At 39.0% G+C, this 20,022-nt stretch overlaps 1 protein-coding gene across 2 annotated transcripts in view; it reads left to right on the top strand.

Annotated features, from left to right (window-relative positions):
• Nucleotides 1-20,022, top strand: part of SEMA3C (semaphorin 3C) — a 128,390-nt gene that overhangs the window by 51,047 nt on the left and 57,321 nt on the right. The window contains exon 1 of one of the 2 annotated variants that reach the window (XM_084497499.1): nucleotides 10,374-10,494. The exons of the other annotated variant lie outside the window; for it this stretch is intronic. The gene's annotated coding sequence lies outside the window, so the exon portion shown is untranslated. Of the gene's footprint in view, nucleotides 1-10,373; nucleotides 10,495-20,022 lie in introns of those variants that run through there. 2 annotated transcript variants of the gene reach the window in all.

The following is a 20,022-nucleotide window of genomic DNA, read 5'->3' as shown; positions in this document are numbered from 1 at the left end:
TTTATTAATTAAGGCTACAGTTTTTTACTCTTGTGTTGCTAATGGCTCTTGAAAGTTGTTAAAAGGTCAAGCTGTAAAACTTCATGTAACAAGAGAGCGGCATGCCATTGCATCTTTTTAACACACTTGCAAGGGAAAAAAAAAATAGAAACACTTTCACATAGAGACTGGCATTTTTAAAAAATGCCCATGATCTTTTGTACTTTTCACCTGCTCTGATATCTGATGGGGAATTGACACCATTATATGTGCCCTTACGCAGATCAAGTAAACTGTGAAAATTATTTGCAAATTGGAGTTGGATCAAGGCAGATTCCTTCAGAGAATCAAAGCTACCTCCCTGCTCTTTTTAACCCTCTAATTTTCCTCTCTCATTTAAAATATAAAAAGCTTATAGAGTCAGGTCTCCCAAATTTAGTACTTCAAACCAGATGCCTGCAGCAGACTATATGACTTCCTGCAGACTACTTCATCTATGTAAGGACAAATTCATACCTTCTTGGGATTTCAGTTTGTTGACAGAAAACAAAAACTAGTGCAAGCCATGTTCCTAGCTTTAGATAACGTAGAAGTCTTAAAATGGACCTGCTGAACCCTCTCTTAATTGCTTATGTGTTGTCTGAGTCAGAAAGGATGATGGAACTACCAGTTTTTGAAAGAATGCACTTGCCTTTCCTCCTTCTGTAATCTTTGCAGGCCTCCTTTAACTTAATGGCAATCCTGATTTTGAGTCTGTGGTTTTTGCTTCCGTCTAAAAGATTTTTGACCTTCTACTGACCTGCCTTGTTTAATATTCAAAGACAATTGTTACGTATCACTTTCCTGTGTGTTCCTTGCCTGTTTAGTTGCTCCAGAGGATGATGCTTAGATTGTTTGTAATCCTAACTACCACAGAAGATTTGGCTTTGGCTTGAGTAATTAATGTGGCTCAGTGACTCAATAGCAATGATAAAGTATTTATGTTGGATCTCCCAACTGAATGCAGAATGAAGGCAACCTGAAGGGAAGTTCTTAATGAGAATATTGCTCCTGATACATATTGGGAACCTAAAATCTTTCAGCCAAAAGCACTGTTTAGAAACTAACTTAAAAAGAATAGCATTTGTATGAACACTTTTAAAAGTAAAACCATTTTTTACTGTAAAACCCTTTTGCATTGATATTGCAATAAACTGAAATGATGTACTATGTTGTCCCTGCCATTCTGCACAGAAGTTCAGAAGCTGTCTGTGGTCCTGTCTTGAGGAGGTTATAATCTAAATTAAAAGAAGAGATCAAAGTCAGAAGGAAAAATAGAGAAGTAGAGTGATACACATAGAATTACACAACCAGTTAGTAGTTGAGCTAATGTTAATCTACAAGATCCTGTTACCAGAAATGTGGTTTTTTTTTTTTTTTTTCAATAAGAAAAACCAAGTAAGATCACCTAAAAGCCAAGCTTTGAAAAACTAGATGCTATCACTTTAGTGGAAAGACATGGGAAAAAATATGATGGCTTAATATATTCACCAACAGAAAAGATGTAAGAACATTGTCTCCCATGTCATGAAATGGAATCAGAAATATCCTGTCTCTTGTCACAGTATGGTATTCTGACATACATATCCATGATAATTAAGTGCTTTTTAGCTTGACATATAACAGAAGAGATGGGATTCTCAGAATATTTTAAACTTTCAGTATTCCAGAATGATAATGTATTTTATTTTTTTTATGTCTTCATCTGACATCAACAGTTATTTTATGCCTTTTCTCCTTTTTTTTCTTTTTTCTTTTTTTTTTTCTCAGTACATAGACAAGCTTGTTAAAATGCTTGCTTATTTCTGATTAGAAGGTTTTTTTTCCCAAAGCTATTGACATAGTTTCCTATGTTCAGTTAAATCAAGCCAACTACTAATGTCCTCCAAGTAACAATATCATTCCATCAGAAAAAACAGTTCAAACAAATTACACTCTATATTCACTATAGGCATACACACACAAAATACTGTTATTAATTAATGTAATTGTTAGGGTTTATTTTAATTAGAGCAATACAAGAGCTATAAATAACCTTTCTGGATATTTTAAATATCATATTTGAACAACTGAATAGATAGTCAGCTACTTTAAGCAGATTTTTTGCAGGATATAAATAATTAGTGGGATGACGCACAGCACAAAAATGATCTTTTAACAAATGCATCTTATAATTTTGTAGAAGAATTGCTACCCAAATTTTGGAAGCATACTATAGGTCATGCTTGTACCTGGACTGTCTGTCATTTCAATTGATACCCACAAATTCATACTAGCTAAAAGAATCACCTTTGCCTTATTAGAGAGCTGGAGAAAGAAATGGAGAAAATATTAAACATAAGATCTGCACAGTGCTCTTTGTGAACAGCTTGTAAATATAAGTGACACATGGTCTGACTGAACTTGCAAACATTTATTCACGTGACTAGTTTTTGCTTCTATGAAAAGATTCTGATTGCTTCTATAAATAGGGTTTCTAGGACCTTTGGTTTTAATTGGCTTAGTGTGTAAGGCCGAGGGATATTAGACAGCATTTAATGTTATCAGGAAATAAATGCAAATGTATTCAAATTGCAGATATTTTATTGTCTTCACTTCCTTCCTATCCTCATGTGTCACTTGCTTCAAAGTTTATAAATCCAGCAAGTTAATGTATAATGGTAGTCACACTCCTGTCTGTGCAGGTGTTTGTTTGTTTGTTGTTTATTTGTGTTTTTTTTCCTGTTTGGAGGTTTTTGGTGAAATGTTGTATTCAATATATTTATAACTGATTAAATCTTTTTAATTTTGATTGCCAAGCTCAACCATTAAATGATCAAACAAAATCCCTAGTCACCTGTTATCTTTTTTTTTCTTTTTTTTAAATTTTATTTTACTATTTTACTCTCACAGTTGTCTTAGGATTCACATCCTTCTAGTGTTGTCATCTAATATTAGATATCTTGTCTGAGTTAATCATCCAGGTTTCTTTTCTAATTGTTAGACAGAAAAAGAAAGTGAGGAGGAAACAGGAGCCTACTGAAGAAGACTGAAATAAATGACCAAGGACAAACTGATGTCAGTGTGGACTAATGTGTTAGGTTCTTGTGTCACTGTTCTTCATTTCAGAAAACACCTGAAAATAATGACTTTACTTCTTCCTTACTCAGTAATTTTCTCTCCCAAATATTCACTTATTCTTAAGGTTTTATTTTTCTCAAATTGAAGCCTAAAATACACTGCCTTAATTTTCTTCTTATTTCTTAAGCCTGCAGAAGGGGATGGATTTTCTAACAATGCAGAACTTGTGACTATTATATTCAATACTGGAACACTAATGGATGAACTTCTTTGTGTGTGCTTTATCTTACGAGTTGTAAATCCTGAATCATTTGTTTTATGTTATTCAGTTTCTGGAATGTCATGCACTGATTTTACATGATTGACAGACAGGCCATCTGATAGGCAGTGAGGAGTCTGGGATAGGCCCCTTTGTGTCTTGTGATTTGGACCAGGCACTAGACTTCTGAACATAGCCATACCATATCTGTATGACTGTTTGAGTATGGAACATGCAGAAGTGGATAAAGTACAGAAGGGAAAACACATTTCAACAGACTCTGGGGTATTTTCTTTGTAATGAAATCTACAACTATTGGTGAATCTTTTTGTAGATAATCTGTCATTGCTGTACTATTTAATGATAGAAGAGATTACAGTAGTTGAGACATTCCCAATTTAGAGTAAAGAAAGTGTAGTATAAGAAGGAGGTGTATTATGGAATGTATTCAATACACCAGTTTTGCATCTCAACTGACATCTAGGTGGGAATTAAGACATTAAATTTATTATATTAATTAAAGAAAATCCACCCTAACTCTTAATCAGAAATTTTCACAGATGAAAGCTGTACAACTTGGTGTGCTCAGCACAGTGTTTGTCTTTGGATTGGGATAGCTAAAAGGGTGGTATATTAGCAGGCAGAACAAAAGCATTTCTTTGCCTAAATCCTTTGGTGATACTAGTATGCAAGGTCAGGCCTTACCAGCATGCTCTGAAGGGTCTGTGGTAGCCATAAAAAAAAAAAAAAAAAAAAAAAAAAAAAAAAGCAGAAGGCTAACGTCTGAAAAAATTCCCCTAAGAAGCTGAACACTTGCACTCTCCTCAGTTCTGCCCTGGGGCTGCAGTACCCCAAATAAGAGTCTCAGAGGCATTGCAAAGCTGAGAATTACATTTCTAGGATTATCCGCTCTCCTGCTTGGTCGCAATATCCTGAGTAGAGCCCACTGGTCTGTACTTCTAGGCCATTTCTCATCATGAGCTTATATTTCAACATTTTTTGAATTTTTGCTTGCAGCCAACTTGTAAATTTGCTAATTTTTGAGACTGCACTTCTGATAGCTTGCTCAGAGACTTAAGAATTAATTCCTAATGTTTTAATCATATTTTATGCCAGTGGATCTCTGTTAATTTTAGTGGAGTCAGGACTGGAAATTTGGAGCAATGTAGTGGAAAATGAAGTCAGCACTGGCCAGTTACAATAAAACCCAGGGTTGCGTAAAGAGCTGTAATTCTCAGGTTGATGATATTCCCAAAGGAACAGATTTGATAACTTCTGTAGCACAAATCAGAAAGACAGATATCTTTAGACTGCAGTGTCTTTAGCTGTTAATATTTAGTCTTTAGGATTTTTTTACTTTTTACTTTTACTGCCAAAAATATGTAAAAATAAGCTGAAAAAATATTTATGCTACTCTCAATAGGTAACTGATGCAAAAAAATTCCTGCTTCTTGAAAGTTTCATTGCTAGTAAACCACCAAATAATCCAGCATTGGATACTAAATAAAAGGCAAGGTAAAGAAACAGCTGTGAAGAATTAGTTAGGATTAGTTTAAGGAAAGTAAAAGTTTTTAGAATTGCTGCTTTTTTGTTTTTGGTTTTTGTTTGTTTGTTTGTTTAACTGATGAACAGTTGAGGTATATAGTAAAATGCCATGAAGTGAAGCTATACAGATACAGCAGTGAAAGCCCAAAACACCAACTAAAGGATTTAACCTGTTAGAAATATTTTTCATTCAAGCTAAGGGTTCAAAAGGTTTCAAAAGAACGCCTAGTATTCTTCCTTATGGGCCAATCTAGTGGAGTTAACATGCCTAGTAATTCTGATTAAAAGCTATTTAGAACTCTATTTATTCTGTCATAATCACATGATTCTCTCTTGTGGAGATTTCCTTTCTACTGCAATAGAACTCATGACACTATATGTTTAATGGAGCTGAAATGGATTGTGCATTAAGCAGCATTACTTTATATGACATGTAAACACTAAAGCATGTGTACCTGTAAAATGGAGTGATTTAAATATATTATGCAATAATCTTAAACGGTTAGTAGGAACATGAGTTGGAATAGCACTTTGAACATAAAAATGCCTTTACTTGTATTTTTTTTTAACATGCATTAGCTGAAACTGGTAGTGATTCTGAAAAATAGGTAAGTGTAGTTATAAACATACAACAGATGGTTAAACTGACATAAATGGAGGGTGAGAGATTTGTTCAAGGTCAGAGAGCAAATGCCCAGGAGTTCTGACTTATAGTTCTCTGTTCTGATCACGAAACAAATCTCCTTTGTTTAGATATTTGTATATTATGCTTTAAAAGAATAGTCGTATTTTGTTACTTATGCTCCCAAAATATGAGTACAATTTAGTAGTCAACTTTTAGTACAGCCAATTTTTAGTACAAGTAATAGTTTGCTACAGACCTAAGTGGCTGACCATGGTTGACTTCTATTCCATACTATTGTCTGCCTCTTATCCTATACCTGCAGTGTGCCAATTTTAGCCTGCTAAGAATCTAAATACCCTTCATTTTTGGATTTCCGACAGAGAACTGCCTTCCTTGAACTTGCTCTTTCTGTGCTGAACCTGCGAGTGATCCATGCAGTACTTTAGCAGAGTATGTTACTCTTCTTGACTCTTTTATTCTTTTACCTGAAGCAACCATTTATATTTCTTTTCCTCTTTGTTGATGTTCAGCATATCCAAATGAATTAATAGCTTGCTCCCATCGGAGGCTAAAAATAAATGTCTAAAACTGATAGAGTTGTACTTATGAGACTCTTCACAACTCAAAGCTGAATATAAACATACAGCTTTTATTTAATTAACTTTATACAGCTTTTATTTAAATATATATATGTGTGTGTGTGGACAAGCAAGATGGGGGGTTCGCATAATTTTTCCAAAATTATTTTGGCCCACTACTGGATAGTTGTCCTGCTGAATAAATATGGCAGATCTAGTTTAAACACAGAGTGAGTGACTGCAGAAGGTTTATTTATTTAAATGGCTTCCCGTTCAGATGAAATCTAAACAGAAAAGTATAAAAGTTATCTCTTAAATCCAAACCAGAGTTTTGGCTGAGCTTATTAAGTCTTAAGAGTCTGGACTTAAAACAAACAAACAAAAAATCTCTTTTTGCATGTGAAATACACTTGAAAGAACTTCCTGCAGCTATTTCATTTTTAATTTCAAAGGCTCTTTGGTACATTACCAAATGAAACCCCAAAACAAGTCAGTCAGGTATATTACAAATTGTTACCGCCTATTTACATATGTAACTCAGATAGTTTATGTGACATGTCTTAAGTAAAAAGCAGAATACCATCAGAATAGGATTTAAAGTCGAGTGGACCCTAATCCACCAGGCTATGTTCAGCCCACTAAACATGACTTTTATTGTGCAGCCAAATACCAGCTGGTGATCACTTGAAGATTGATGGTAGCATGCAGCTCTGGAATGTGCTCCTAAATTCACTCTTTGTGTCAGTCTTTATGGTGTAAAAAATGGTTATGTTCTGTGTGTTTAAAAAGCAAGCATACTACCTCCTGAACACATCTCTCTGCAGGGTTTGGGCACAGAACTCTTGTACTCCCACATAGCCACCAGTAGGGACTGCCACATCTTGTAAAAGACACCTAACAGTTACAGACCCACCTCCAGCTTCCAAATCCATACAGACATATGTATATGTAAGCATAAATACAATAATATTAATTGCACATTTGGAAGCATTTTGTTTGTAGAGATGACATTAAGAAAATATATATATATATAAGTCCTGATGAATTTACAATTGAAAATACTCATAAACAATCTGAAGGTGTTCAGCAACACAATGAACATTGATGATACAATTACTAACTTCCAGTTGTGTCCAGCCTCTGAAATCCTCTGAGACATGACCAAGTCCTGTGTCCAGTGAAGCAGGTTGTGGCATCATAGTCATTTTGAAAAAAGAAATCCTAACGTGCAATCTTATGGATCTTCCTCTGATGCAAGTAGATGGATATTAATATGCAAATATATATATATATATTTCAAGGTGGAAAAAAAAAATAAGAACTTAAGGATAGGCTTGATCTTTTCTCACAAACTAAAATTTTCTTGACTGTAGGAAACATTGCAAACACCCACATCCAGAAAACAGCTTATTTCCTGTCAATACAGAATGCGGGGTGGCCTCTTGGCTGCAAAATCAAGTCTAATCAAACAGCCCAAATTAGACAACAAAAGATATTTTAACCATGCAGAACACAGTAGGAAATAGAATGAAGAATATCAATCTTCTACTATTCTAATATTTCTGTTCAAGAGATAGAAATATCAAGAGGAGATTGGGATAAATACAGTTGTGAAAAAAAACTGTGGAATTGAGCGTGGCTTTGTCTTGGTAAAGTTTGTTATCTTCAGTGTAATGATCATTCTGGCATCATGTTGGAATCGGGGTTCATTGAAGGTTCACTGGTGGCGGGATGCTATTTGTTGACCTCCAGCTGCTTTGTTTTCTCACATAGTAGAGAGAGAATATGTGCTTCTTTCATCCTTCTCAGATGTAAAGTGTAGCTTGATAACTTTCTTAACTTAGTATATAGAGACAATTGTCTGACACCAGATAAATAAATGCCATCTACTGACATACAAATGCTTATAGGAAATAAGAAAACACTCTAAATTAGGAAGCAGTAATTTACCTAGTTGTATGTGACATCCACCATTCCACATATCTGTTTCTGTATTTTTTCTATAGACAACTTAGCTTCTTTTACAAAGCATCCCTCTATATTCAGAATTGTTAAAGTCTAAGATACAACGCTTTAATTCACTAGTCCATTGAAATTAAATCAATAATGAAATTGTGAAATGATAAAATAATGAAAACCTGAAATACTATCCTCCACATCTTCTTCAGCTCATGGCTGAGTAAATTTTACATTATTTTATTGAAGAGTGAAAAAAAGGAAAGCACTTGGGATTTAGCTGGATCTGATGTTTGCCTGATGGCTAATCCTAATTTGATTAAAATTATTATAATAATAATGAAACTGTAACCAAGCCTGCATAAAATAAGCTTTTTTTTTTTTTTTTTTTTTTTTTTTTTTTTCTCAGAGTAAGGACAAGGGGTGACTGCTGAAGAAAAGAGCAGTATATTTTAAGATTTGTGAATAAAGTGACATGGATAAAAAACACAGCTAAAGTTGATTGGATCAATAAAGACAGGGATTACTGCAGCATGGGCAGTAATGCCAATCCTAGATATGGAGAGATTGGCTGAATCTCTAGAGAGGTTGCTCTTTGGAGGAGAAAAATGTATATAATAAAAAGATTCTTCTACCTCACAGTGAGGGGGATTCATACTGTATTAGAACCCATAATGAAATATTTCAGTGATTTAGCTGTTCTTTCTCAACAAATTTTCCTTAGCTCTGGCCATGAAAGTAATTCTGCAGCTTAGCAGCAATATACTCATAAAGAAAAGGAAAGACTGTGCATGTGAGTTGAAGTGGAAAATCTTCTCAGTCTGAAAAGAGGTTAACAGACCACTATCATCACTAAAGGTATTGGATATTTTGTAATATTTGATAATTCTCCATTCCAATTATCTGTGCATAGAGCTCGCATGTCGATGAAAATGTATTAACACCTCAAAATTGTACGTATGGTTAGTAGCTGCCACTGTCAACTTCGTAAAGGACAAAACATATCTTCATTATACACAAGATACCTTAGTGAAAATGCAAAGTACAATTTTAAAGTGAAGCAAAATATAAACTTGCAAGGAAAGACAATTCTAGCAGTAAAATGTCCTACCTGTCATTCAACCTCACATATACTCTCCCTGCTCCTCTCCCTTTCTCGCTCACAGATATTCAAAAATATCCCAGCTGACATCAGCTGTTTTGAGTTTATGGAGAGTAAATAAGTACTCAAACCTATGCCTAAAGAAGTTTGCCTTTTTCACAAAACCAGCAGCCTGAATAAGATGCAAAACTAGTAAGTCCATTCAGACCTCATTCTCCTCACAGAATTCAAGCTACTGGCAGTAAAAGGGATGAAGATGAATGAACTGGGAGAACAGCTCGCATGTGTCTCATGTTGCTGACAGTTCTGAGTTGGAGAATAGCTTAAGTTTTAACTCATTTTTCAGAGAGACAATTGTAATAATTCATTTTCTTCATTTTCTCACATCTTTTTTAAATATGCATCAAAGAGTTTTGGTGTCTGCAAGCTGTAAGGGCTTCAGCTGGTCACTTAGTGTGATAGCTACTTGGAACATTTTTCTGTGTGAATGAGCATCAGAGGAGGAAGTGCAACCATTCCTCCAATGACGTGATTGCTGGTCCAATTAAAAAAAAATAAATAAAGCAAGAAAACACAAGAGATTACAATGAAAAGATATACTGCTCCCAGTAGAAGTAAAATAACGTGGAATTTGTCTGACTTCCCCATGGATGTGTTGTTTTTGTTTCCTCAATTCATGTCAAAAATAATGTTATATTTGGCAACCAACAGCTTCTCACTTCTGAATCTGGAAAACAAAAACATCTCAAGTGCCAGTGGCAAAACCGCTATGTGCACACAGGCTAGTGGGTGAGACTGGTTCAGCCAGTGGAGCCCCAGGCAACGTGGCAAAGCCTCTTCTCCATTTCTTTCAAAAAGAAGTAAAGAAAGCAGCTCTGCATGACTATGTGCAGACTCTGAAGTATGCAGCTCTTGGACAGTGGTTAACTTTGTGCATGAGACATGGAGAAGACTGGCTTCCATCTCACATGCCTAACTCAGCTGCAGTAATCTTAAACACAGTTTGCTTCTTCATACAAATCTCCACATTTGCCAAAGTTGTCTCTTTGGTTTGGAGACCAAAAATGAGAATAAGTCCTGGACAGAATAATAGCGGGCAGAAATGGCTGAGGTAATACTTGAAAAGTTAGATAACTTCTGGAAAGTTCTGTATTGTGGCAGTATTAGTGACATCTCTCTTGCTTTCTCTTTCTCACACACACAAATTACAGTTATACTGAGGGATGAAGTTGATGACCAATAAAATTATAACTGTACTGAACTTATGAAAAAAGTAAGAAGGCCACTTTTCAGCATTTTTGTTGAAATGTCTACAGAGATTTTAGAAGAGTTATTCCAGGTTTACTGCAAGGTAAGTGGAGGAATAATCTGAAAATTATTCCTAGAAGTGTCTATAGCCAAATAAGACTGTGTGGCTGAAGGGTGTTTGTGGTCTTGCGTAATTGTTAGTGAAGGAATCTCAATACTGGAATCTTTGGAAGGTCTTGGAATGGCTGTGGAGCTGCAGTTTGGAAAATGTTGACATATTTTTCCTCTTTGTTTCAGAGTACAGCTTCTGTTGTGGAATGTGGTATGATTTCATCATGACAATATCTCTGTAAATCAAAAAAAAAAAAAAAAAAAAAAAAGCAGTATTTTAGTAGTGTCTTTTCTTCACAATGTAAAGCTGCAATAAAAGTGCACTTAACCTGATGGAGTATGCTAGGTTGAATGTGCCACACCGCCATGCTACTACGATTTGCCACACACATGCAAATGACTTTCTTTAATTGTGTCTTTGCTTAGAGAGCACATTCCTCCTGCACAAAACTGGCAGCTGCCTACACCTCAGAGGATCTGCCTGCCCTTCTTCATTCTTCAAAGCAATAAATCAAAGGTGAAAAAAATCTGATAGCTGTTGAAGCAGTATTAAGAAAAGCAATAAAACTCTTTTAGGAGTGTCTTCTAGAACAGCATTCGAAGATTCCCAACAAAAGCTGGTTAATAATCCATTGTGATTTATTATTATTATTATTATCATCGTAATTATCATTATTATTATTTTAATCCTACAAGTTACTGGGATTTTAGGACTTCTGTGTGTCTTGTGAATTGTAAAAGAGGAATCATATACTGACATATGTGAATGCTCTGCTTAAGGTTAACTATTAACTGGTATGTCTTTTCCTATCAACAAATGGGCTGCCTTCACAAAGAGCTATTGAGCATTTTACTGCTCCTAATGTGTATGTAAAGCTGTCCAAGGTGACAGATTGCTCTTCAAACAAGTTACAACTACCTCTAGGCCTGATTCTTCAAAGATTACACCTTGGCACTTTTATTTCTATTTATAAAAGACTTCCCTATCTTAAACCAGTAATATGTATATTCCACTTTCAACTCATTTAGCAAATACACCAACAAGTATTCAAGGTTTATAGTGAAACCAAATCACATTTAGATATTGTTGACATTTTCGTGTTATTTACACTCATTCCAAATACAGCAATTAAGTTTTCTTCTAGTAAATTATACGTTTTAGCTCTAGGCGATGAGGGCTTCTGTTTCAGCCTGCACTGTATGAAACCCCTTCCTCCTTATCCTCTAGGTGATGCTGTTAATTAGTTAGTCTGTAATTTTATGAGCACTTGTAAATCTATTTTCTCCCCTCACATTAACTCTTTTCTTTTTTTTTTTTTTTAAGAAAAAAATGTAATCAAAACCCTTTCAGACAGATTCAGAAGCTAACAGTTCTTCTAAGCCTATTGCCTCTTCATAGAAAAGGACAAATTTCGTTCTAACAATGTTAGAAAAAAAATATATATATCAAGATTTCTCATGCGTGAAGAAGAGATAAAGAGATAAATAAAAGGTCAAAGGTCCACCTGAGCTTTTTGGGCCCTGAGTGGTTAAGGCACACAGGGGACTGACAAGTAGCACATCTGGCTGCTTATGGCTCTTTGACCAAATTACTATGTACCCATTTATAGTCAGCTTCACTTGGGAGCTGGCTGAGAGTTGTTTCATAGTTTGAAAACTGCAGGAACAGTAGCAAAAATGCGTTAACAGCTCTCTTTTTTTTTTAAGGAATAGGAATATCAACAGAGAAAAGGTGACATGTTCTGAAGATTTTGAAAGGAAATATGCGGACTCACCTTCTTCTCTTTGCAAATATAAACAGTCACAATGTATCTCTTGTAGCTGAAAAGCAATAATATAAATGAGGAATATAAATAAGGTTCTTTTCCACAGTTACTATGTGAACTCTAAAAGTAATACATCTCTTCTAAGTCTTTACATTTAAAGAAGAATCAGAAATAAGTCCAAGAAAACAATAGTTAAAATGATTAGATTTTTATGAAATCTGATATTTTTTAACCAGATCTTTTCCAGTCATTTCTGTTAGTAAGGTACAAAACAGATAAGTTACTCAATAAAAAGTACAAATGAAAATAATGAAAATAAAATAAGAGCTTTTCTTGTGGCTTTAATCTTTTTAAAACGATCTTCTTGTAACTTTACAAATACTTCTGATTCCAGTTGCATTTTTAAAATACATGGCTATTCCTTTCAGTGCTAGCAATAAAATGGTCCTATTTCCATCAGGTATTATAAGCAAAACCATCATTCTACTTCTGTTCCTAGAAGCTGAGATTTTACATTGCAATTTCACATTTGGCATGGGGCTGGCATATTTGTTGGCACAAACTGACAGTTTAATGAGGCTTAAGAGACTCTTACAGTTTCATTAACAAGGGGCTAATGTTGTCAAGCCTACTGCGGGATGCACACAAGGCCAGTCAATGGTGAACCCCATAGCTTGTAAGAGTATAAAGAAAACAGAGTAGCTTTGCTGACTTCCAAGTCACTAAGGCTACATAAAATCTGTGCCAATTTGGGCAGCAGAGGTTCACTATTGTGAACCTCTTTCCAGAAAGCTAGTTCTCTCCCCTCCACTGTCATTCTGTGCATAAAACTGCATTTCTTCCTCTTTTTTTTTTTTTTTGTTTTGGTCTCTAAATCTGTGCTTCTGCTCTGAGCTTCCCATAAACAAGCCTTCTGAAGCTGAATCCCTATGCCAGCAGGAAAGAGGAAGAAGACATATTATTTCTTGTACTTTACCACAGGGGATCCTAAATTAAAAGCTTGACAGATCATCCTAGATTTGCTCAAAGAAGCCCTGTCAGGCTGGAAGCCCATGGGCGATTTAGTGCAGAGATGTCTGCGTGCACTCATATCGTATATCACAGTTTGTCCACATCTTATCTGTGGATAAGTTCAGTGCATTGAATTTGGGCTGGGGATGCTTGCACCCCATGATTGTAGCTTACTAAAATCTGCAATGTAAAGATATCTACAGATTATACTGAAGTTTTTATGGGCAGGTGGGTCTGCAAATAGGGTGGTTTTTATTTTCTTTTCATTTTAGGAAGTTACCACTAATTACCGCAGTAGTTTCAGTATTTATAGAATCATAGAATCATAGAATCATAGAATATCCTGAGTTGGAAGGGACCCTTAAGGATCATCAAGTCCAACTCTTGACACCGCACAGGTCTACCCAAAAGTTCAGACCATGTGACTAAGTGCACAGTCCAATCTCTTCTTAAATTCAGACAGGCTCGGTGCAGTGACCACTTCCCTGGGGAGCCTGTTCCAGTGTGCAACCACCCTCTCTGTGAAGAACCCCCTCCTGATGTCAAGCTTAAATTTCCCCTGCCTCAGCTTAACCCTGTTCCTGCGGGTCCTGTCACTGGCGTTAATGGAGAAAAGGTCTCCTGCCTCTCGACTCCCCCTTACGAGAATGTATCAAGCATCCATATTAGCATAACATTTATACTGACAAAGTCACTTACATTAAGGTTTTATCTTACATATTGGGGATTATTATATCCCTTATATTGAGAAAGTCAGGTTGTGTTTTCAAACACCAGTGAATATAAAATAAGGAGTGTCATCATGTCAAGTGATGAAACAAGATATTCAGAGAACTACCTGATGTAGGATGTAGCTCATACATACATGCACTGGTGGCTTGGACAGTTCATGTATAACAGGCTGTGTTTATCAGTGGGGGAGGTATCTCCACATTCCTCAGTTTCCAGATTCTGATAACGGTAGTTTGCTTTGTTCTGGCCAATGGTGTTTTTTAAGCATTACAAAGGCTTTTGTGATGTTAATAATAGATATTATACAAATATATATATTTTTTTCTCTTGTGAGAGCACAATATTTTCTCTGTAACACTTGTATTAACTTTTATGTGGTGGATTAGAAAGATAATTAAAGAGTAAGTTGTAAATTAATTTTCAGTAAGCTCTACATGGTGTTCACGGAAAACTCCTAGTCACTGGGATCTCCAAAACATGCAGGTCAATAATAATAATAGCTGTGGCAAGAGAGTTCTTTGAAGTTTTTGTTTTTCATTAAAAGGGAAGAGAGCTATTTGACCTGACAGATTTCTAGCACTAGAAATTAAATTGGTATTGCCTTTATCACTCTAAGAAAGCCAAAACTAAGTTCACTGACCTATAAAGAATGCTGGACAAAGGTTTTTCTTGTATTATTAGTGATGACAATTATTGGCATATGGAATATATTCTAATCTTTATTTTGATTGCCAAAGAAAAATAAACTTATTCATGGAGAGCTGTCCATGACATTATTCTCCACACAGGCTTTACTGCCTTGAAAGTTTGGTTAAATTCCCAAAGCATGGAATAAAATGTGCTTTAAAAATCAGTAAATATTTGCCTTACTTTTTCCAAAACTTTTAGAGATGAAAGGGAATGTGGAAGACCTTTAAGCATCTTTTTAAGTAACAGCATCCAGCTAGTGAATCTTTAAGAAAATTAATTTTTCCTGATTTTGTGATAAATTTTGTTAATTGAAAAGAAATTTGATCAATTATAAATTCTCTCCCCACTTGCTTGAGTGGCCCTGTTAAGCCAATACACTGCATGCTTCAGCCTTGAAAGAAATAAAGGTGATAAATCTATATAGGAATCCTTGTTATAGGGCAGTGTTCTTCTGTATTCAAGGGCTTTCCTTCCCTCATATGAATGTCATTGAGTTTCTGTAAGCTAGTGGCATGTGATAAGGTCCTGATTCTCCTAATCAGCACCCTGATGGAGACAGATTACCATTCACGTGCCTTAGGAAGAAAAAATACCATTACAAAGTTTAAAAATCCAGGAAAATAATGTATTTCTATGAATAATGGTTATGGAAATCAAATATATGTAGTTATTTTTGTCTCTTCCTTAAAAACAATCATTAGCATCTTTATCATCTTTTATGTCCATCATAGTTTATTTATTATCATGTTTACTCTAAAAACACTGAAGCTATAAGGAGGGATATTATATAATGCAAAATAAATAAGCTCATCTTTACCCAATCTTGTGCGGGAAACTGCTGCCTCTCCCAGTTTATCTGTGCTTTTCTAGTATATTAAATATACAGTTATGAGATGGTTCAGTTTCATCTTACAGCTGCAAAATATTACAGTAAAGTTAATAAGGCCACCAGGAAAGGGGATGAGCACTAGCTTCTCAGGCTTGTTATGAAAGGTCAATCTGAAAATTTCAGCAAGAGCAAAGGGACTGAATTTTAATGGCACTGTGCTGGTGAGTCTCCCAGGTGTCTTTGGAACTCCCAGCTGAAAACTTACAGGGAGAATTTTTAAATGAAGTAAAGCAATTGATTTTTCAAGGACTGAAGAAAGACTTCTGAAAATGATGTGGACAATTTTCATAAATATTCAAGGAGTACTGTTTCAGTTTAAGCTCTTAAGCACAGTTTGTATGTGTAAATTTTCTTGAGAAAAATATTATAGAAATATTATTTGTTGATCTTTTTAATATTAACATTAATAAAGACATATAGAAAACACTTGGCTCCTGAAAGCTGTCACATGCCTAAGTTATTCAAAATGTCATCTCTTTAATTAATCAAAGGTATTTTTCATCTTCCTATTAGCTGTTTAAAAATCAATATAAAAATAAGTGGTTGTGTATCATATTTACCAATGCAAATCATGTTATGTCAAGCATTCTTTGAATCAATAGATCTGTAGTAGACAGAAATCTAAATCCCAAAATACTAGGTGACTATTTTGGCTAAGATATCTACCATTTTCTATAGAAGAATATTGAGCAAAGACCTTTCTTTTAGCAGAAAAACAGGCTTTAGCAACAATGACAAGCCATATTGTCCCAGACACCCAGTTTGAAAAAGAGATATGGACTCAGTTCTTAAGAGGGCTTCATTTTCATATTTACTCTGTATTTGCAACCCTGTTTGAATCACGGGAAACACAATCCATTTTGCCATTCTGCCATTTGCCGAGGCGATCGGCTCCGGGGCAGACGCGTTCTGCAGCGGAGCGGGGGATCGGGCCAGGCAGGGCTAATTTTGTCCGGCATCGAGCCTACTAGAGGGAGCCGCCAGGACCCGGCAGCCCTCGTGAGGGAGGCTGACGAGGCGAAGGCGGGGCCAGCAGCGCCCCCTCCCCAGCCCTTCAAAAGCAGCCCCTAGGGAGCGCGAGCGACCAGGAGCGCGGCGACCAGGGCGGGCAAACAGGGCGTGGCGCGGCAGTTAGCGCGGCAGTTCGCGCAGGCAGGGCAGAGCGCTCCCCCTACACACAAACAACACCTCGTTAACAACAGCCGTAACTAGGCGATAATGGTCGCCACCAGGCACGGCGCGCTCTCCAGAAAGTCGGTACACACGCAGACCGACTACCCGTTAAAAAATGCCGCAGTTCAGGTCACCGGATGCAAGGAGTGTCTGAGCCTGTTGCTGCCATCGGCGGGAGGCAGAGAAACTGCGTGCGTGAGGTGCGAGCAGGTGGATGACCTGGTCCGCATGGTGGCGGAGCTCAAGGAGGAGGTGGAGAGGTTGAGGGCCATCAGGGAGTGTGAGCGGGAGATAGACTTCTGGAGTAACTCCCTGCAGGGCCTCAAGGGGAGGTGCCGAGGTGAGACTCCCCAAATGGGGGCGGACCCCCTGCCCTCTCCCCGTCGGGCAGAGGGAGGGGATCTGGGAGCTGAGGAGGAATGGAAACAGGTCCCTGCTCGACATCGCAGGCGATGCTCTCCCCTTCCGGCCCCACCTTCCCAGGTGCCCTTACACAACAGGTTTGAGGCCCTAGAGATTGAGAGGCCGGTGTGTGAGGAAGAGGTAGCAAATGTTCCCAGGAGGATGCCTGGAGCGAGGAGGTCGACTCCGCGCCTCAGGACTGCCTCCACCAAAAAAGACAGGAGGGTTATTGTTGTTGGTGACTCGATTCTTAGGGGAACAGAGGGCCCTATTTGTCGGCCGGACCCTACCTGTAGGGAAGTCTGCTGTCTCCCTGGGGCCAGGGTCAGGGACGTTGCCAGGAAGCTTCCTAACCTGGTACGCCCCTCTTACTATTACCCCCTTTTGATAGTCCAGGCGGGCAGTGATAACATCGAAGAGAGAAGCCTCAAGGCTATCAAAAGGGACTTTAGGGGGCTGGGTTGGTTAGTGGATGGAGCGGGAGTGCAGGTGGTGTTTTCGTCCATCCCTATGGTGGCAGGGAGGAGTTCAGAGAGGACACGGAAAGCCCACCTGTTAAACACGTGGCTCCGGGGCTAGTGCCAACGCAGAAATCTTGGGTTTTTTGATCATGGGGCACTTTACTCAGCACCTGGCCTGATGGCCGCAGACGGGTCCCTATCTTTTAGGGGAAAAAGGATCCTGGGCCAGGAACTGGCAGGGCTCATTGAGAGGGCTTTAAACTAGGTAGGAAGGGGGATGGGGCTGAGGCTAGGATTGTTGGGGCTGTGCCAGGGGGAACAATGGCAAGGCCGGAGGATAAGGCAATGGCCCAGCTGAAGTGCATCTACACCAATGCAAGCAGCATGGGTAACAAACAGGAGGAGCTGGAAGCCATCGTGCGGCAGGCAGGCTACGACTTGGTTGCCATCACGGAGACGTGGTGGGACCAGTCTCATGACTGGAGTGCTGCAATGCCTGGCTATAAGCTCTATAGAAGGGACAGGCAGCATAGAAGGGGTGGTGGTGTGGCTCTCTATATTAGAGAGTCTTTCGAGGCTGTAGAACTCGAGGTTGGGAATGACAAGGTCGAGTCCCTTTGGGTTAGGATCGGCAGGGACAACAAGGCTAGTGTCCTGGTCGGGGTCTGCTATAGACCGCCGAACCAGGATGAGGAGACGGATGAGGAATTCTACAGGCAGCTGACAGAGGTTGCAAAATCATCAGCTCTTGTACTCGTGGGGGACTTCAACTTCCCTGACATATCCTGGAAGCACAGCACAGCCCTGAGAAAGCAGTCTAGGAGGTTTCTGGAGAGCGTGGAAGATAGCTTCCTGACGCAGCTGGTTAGTGAGCCTACCAGGGGAGGTGCCCCGCTAGACCTTCTCTTCACAAACAGAGAAGGACTGGTGGAGGACGTGATCGTCGGGAGCTGTCTAGGGCAGAGTGACCACGCAATGGTGGAGTTCACTATTCTTGGCGAGGCCGGGAAGGGGACCAGTAAAACCGCTGTATTGGACTTTCGGAGGGCTGACTTTGAGCTGCTCAGGACACTGGTTGGTGGAGTCCCTTGGGAGGCGGTTCTGAAGGGCAGAGGGGTCCAGGAAGGCTGGGCGCTCTTCAAGAGGGAAGTCTTAATGGCGCAGGAACGGTCTGTTCCCACGTGCCCAAAGACGAGCTGGCGGGGAAGAAGACCGGCCTGGCTCAACAGAGAATTGTGGCTTGATCTTAGGAGGAAAAAGAGGGTTTATAAGCTTTGGAAAAGTGGGCAGGCCACTAAGGAGGACTTTAAAGAAGTAGCGAGGCTGTGCAGGGACAAAATTAGGAAGGCCAAAGCTCATCTGGAGCTCAATCTGGCTACTGCCGTTAAAGATAACAAAAAACGTTTGTATAAATACATCAACACAAAAAGGAGGACTAAGGAGAATCTCCATCCTTTACTGGATGCGGGGGGAAACTTAGTTACAAGAGATGAGGAAAAGGCGGAGGTGCTCAATGCCTTCTTTGCCTCAGTCTTTAGCGGCAATACCGGATGTTCTCTGGATACCCAGTACCCTGAGCTGGTGGAAGGGGATGGGGAGCAGGATGTGGCCCTCATTATCCATGAAGAACTGGTTGGTGACCTACTACGGCACTTAGATGTGCACAAGTCGATGGGGCCAGATGGGATCCACCCAAGGGTACTGAGAGAACTGGCAGAGGAGCTGGCCAAGCCGCTGTCCATCATTTATCAACAGTCCTGGCTATCGGGGGAGGTCCCAATCGACTGGCGGCTAGCAAACGTGACGCCCATCTACAAGAAGGGCCGGAGGGCAGACCCAGGAAACTACAGGCCTGTCAGTTTGACCTCAGTGCCAGGAAAGCTCATGGAGCAGATCCTCCTGAGAGTCATCATGCAGCACTTGAAGGGGAAGCAGGCGATCAGGCCCAGTCAGCATGGCTTTATGAAAGGCAGGTCATGCCTGACGAACCTGATCTCCTTCTATGACAGAGTGACGCGCTGGGTGGATGAGGGAAAGGCTGTGGATGTGGTCTACCTTGACTTCAGCAAGGCTTTTGACACCGTCTCCCACAGCATTCTCCTCAAGAAACTGGCTGCTCTTGGCTTGGACTGGCGCACGCTTCGTTGGGTTAGAAACTGGCTGGATAGCCGGGCCCAAAGAGTCGTGGTGAATGGAGCCAAGTCCAGTTGGAGGCCAGTCACTAGTGGCGTCCCCCAGGGCTCGGTGCTGGGGCCGGTCCTCTTTAATATCTTCATCGATGATCTGGACGAGGGCATCGAGTGCACCCTCAGTAAGTTTGCAGATGACACCAAGTTAGGTGCGTGTGTCGATCTGCTTGAGGGTAGGAAAGCTCTGCAGGAGGATCTGGATAGGCT

This window comes from Aythya ferina (assembly GCF_964211825.1).
Source record: "Aythya ferina genome assembly, chromosome: 1".
NCBI lineage: Eukaryota > Metazoa > Chordata > Aves > Anseriformes > Anatidae > Aythya > Aythya ferina.
This window is presented reverse-complemented; position numbering and strand designations above follow the sequence as displayed.